The sequence below is a fragment of the Acipenser ruthenus genome, chromosome 2 (assembly GCF_902713425.1).
Source record: "Acipenser ruthenus chromosome 2, fAciRut3.2 maternal haplotype, whole genome shotgun sequence".
In the NCBI taxonomy this organism is placed as follows: Eukaryota; Metazoa; Chordata; class Actinopteri; order Acipenseriformes; family Acipenseridae; genus Acipenser; species Acipenser ruthenus.
This window is the reverse complement of record NC_081190.1, coordinates 47,864,424-47,867,240: the sequence shown is the minus strand read 5'-3', so window position 1 is coordinate 47,867,240 and position 2,817 is coordinate 47,864,424.

Sequence of the window (2,817 nt, the reverse complement as noted above, 5' to 3'; positions counted from 1 at the left end):
TCCAACACCCACCTCGAGCTGGAGAGCTGCAGGCTTTTTATATTCAGGTAACCATCTCCCGATTAGCAATAAAATTAATCACTTAATTAATTCGGGAGATGGCCACCTTCTGCATGAGTTTAATTATTCCTGGCAGAGGACGAGCACCAATCTCGCCTCTGCCAGAACACGTTTTAAAAATAAACAAACACTCGGCTACGCCGTCCTAAATACATAAATAATAAATCCCGCGGCGCTCGCCGTCATATAAAATACAATACAAAATTATAATAAACAAATACAAAATAACACAGGGGCGGAAGGGGACCCCGCTCAAAAATAAAATAAACAAAACAATGTACAGGGCTGCTTGCCCTGTTACATATCCCCCCCTTGTGCAATGCCCCAACGGCCACCTCCCCCCTCAGTCTCAAGAGTCCCGGAAGAGGGGAAGCACAGTGTCCATGGGGGTGGCCACGGTGGGAGGTCCCCCCCCCAATTCTTCGTGGCTGGCAGCTCCCTCTTCCGGGGCTCCCGCCACACATTATCCTACCGCGAAAGTGCGGCTGGGGGAGCTGGTCTCCTGACCCCCCCCCCCCCTCTTCAAGGCCAGCATTTCCCCTCCGTGGGGCTCTGGCCACAGTGTTTCCTGCCACGGAAATGCGGCTGGGGGAGCTGGTCTCCTGACCTCCCCCCCCTTCTTCATGGCCGGCATTTCCCCTCTGTGGGGCTCTGGCCACAGTGTAGCGACCCCAGGCGAAGCAGGACCCTCGACAACCCCAGGCGAAGCAGAGCGCCTGGCGACCCCAGGCGAAGCAGGACCCTCGTCGACCCCAGGCGAAGCAGGACCCTCGACGACCCCAGGCGAAGCAGAGCGCCCGGCGACCCCAGGCATAGCAGGATCCTCGACAACCCCAGGTGAAGCAGGATCCCCGGCGAACCCAGGCGAAGCAGAGCGCCCGGCGACCCCAGGCAAAGCAGGACCCTCGACGACCCCAGGCGAAGCAGGACCCTCGACGACCCCAGGCGAAGCAGAGCACCCGGCGACCCCAGGCGAAGCAGGATCCTCGACGACCCCAGACAAAGCAGGATCCTCGACGACCCCAGGTGACGGCAGCAGCAGCGGACCCTCGGGAGGCGACAGCAGCAGCAGCGGACCCTTGGGAGACGACGGCAGCAGCAACGGACCCTCGGGAGGCGACGGCAGCAGCAGCGGACCCTCGGGAGGCGACGGCAGCAGCAGCGGACCCTCGGGAGGTGACTGCAGGAGGGGAGCCAGGACCAGCGGCGGTGCTAGGGTTGGCCCTCTTCTCAGCCGCTGCGACCCAGCGGTTTTCCCCCTTGCTCGTTTTAGCAGCCTGTGCAAGGGCAGCTGCAGACTGTCAGCCTCCTGTCCCGGTCCATCCTGTCGTGAAGGGAGAGGCAGTTCCTGCTCCTCTCCCACAGGTTGTGATGGAGGCAGAGGCAGCTCCTGATCCTCTCCCTCAGGTGGTGATGGTGTAGGCAGAGGCAGCTCCTGCTCCTCTCCCCTCAGGTGGTGATGGTGGAGGCAGAGGCAGCTCCTGCTGCTCTGCTCCTGGCGAAGGCGGCAGGGGCTCCTCCCCTTCTGGCTGCGAAGGCGGCAGGGGCTCCTCCCCTTCTGGCTGCAGCCGTGAAACCAGCAGGCATGCTCCCTCTGCTGGTGGCGGCGATGGAGACGGAACCAGCAGGCATGCTCCCTCTGCTGGTGGCGGAACCAGCAGGCATGCTCCCTCTGCTGGTGGTGGTGGGACCAGCAGGCACTCTCCCTCTGCTGGTGGCTGCGGTGGAGACAAAGACAGCTCCTGCTGCTCTGCTCTGGCCGTTGGAGGTGGTGGAGGCGGGACCAGCAGGCACTCTCCCTCTACTGGTGGAGGTGGGAGCGACACACAGTCCTCCCAGGACGGCGGAGGTGGAACCAGCGGAACTCTCTCTCTGCTGGCGGAGGTGGGAGCGACACGCAGTCCTCCCACAGAGGCAGAGGTGGAACCAGCAGGAACTCTCCCTCTGCTGGTGGAGGTGGGAGCGACACACAGTCCTCCCAGGGCGGCGGAGGTGGAACCACCAGGAACTCTCCCTCTGCTGGCGGAGGCGGGAGCGACACACAGTCCTCCTACGGAGACGGAGGTGGAACCAGCAGGTATTCTCCCTCTGCTGGCAGGTACCTGGGCTGTGGATGTTCGGCCTTCTCCCTCTTGGGCTGTGGACGCACCGACTCCCCCCTCTTGGGCTGTGGACGCACTGACTCCCCCCTCTTGGGCTGTGGACGCACCGACTCCCCCCTTTTAGGCGCAGGACGTTTGGGCTCCTCCCTTTTAGGCGCAGGACGTTCGGGCTCCTCCCTTTCAGGCGCAGGACATTCGGGCTCCTCCCTTTTAGGCGCAGGACGTTCGGGCTCTTCCCACTCCAGGTCCGTGTCCTGGAAGACCTCCAGGCAGTGGTGCTCCTCATGCCCGTACCGCATGCAGTTGGTGCACCACTCCTCTTCCCCTCGTTCCACCTTTCCTCTCTGCCTCCTCCTCACCTCTGTCTGTGTCTCTTCCTCCTGCCATATGGGGAAGGTGCCAGGGGAAATGTGCCATGGCTCCCCACAGTTGAAACACCACTCCTCTCCCAACAGGCAGGTACGGCAGACTTGCTGCGGCTGTTGCAGCGGCTGCTGTCTCCTCATCCTCCTCTTTCCTCTCATCTTCCTTCCTCACTCTCCTTTTCTCCACACAATAATAAAAAAACGAAAAAAAATGAAAAAACTGCAGTACCCCACTTCTGCCTGAGTCCAGGAGGCGCTGGTAATCCCACGCTGGACACCACGTATGACAG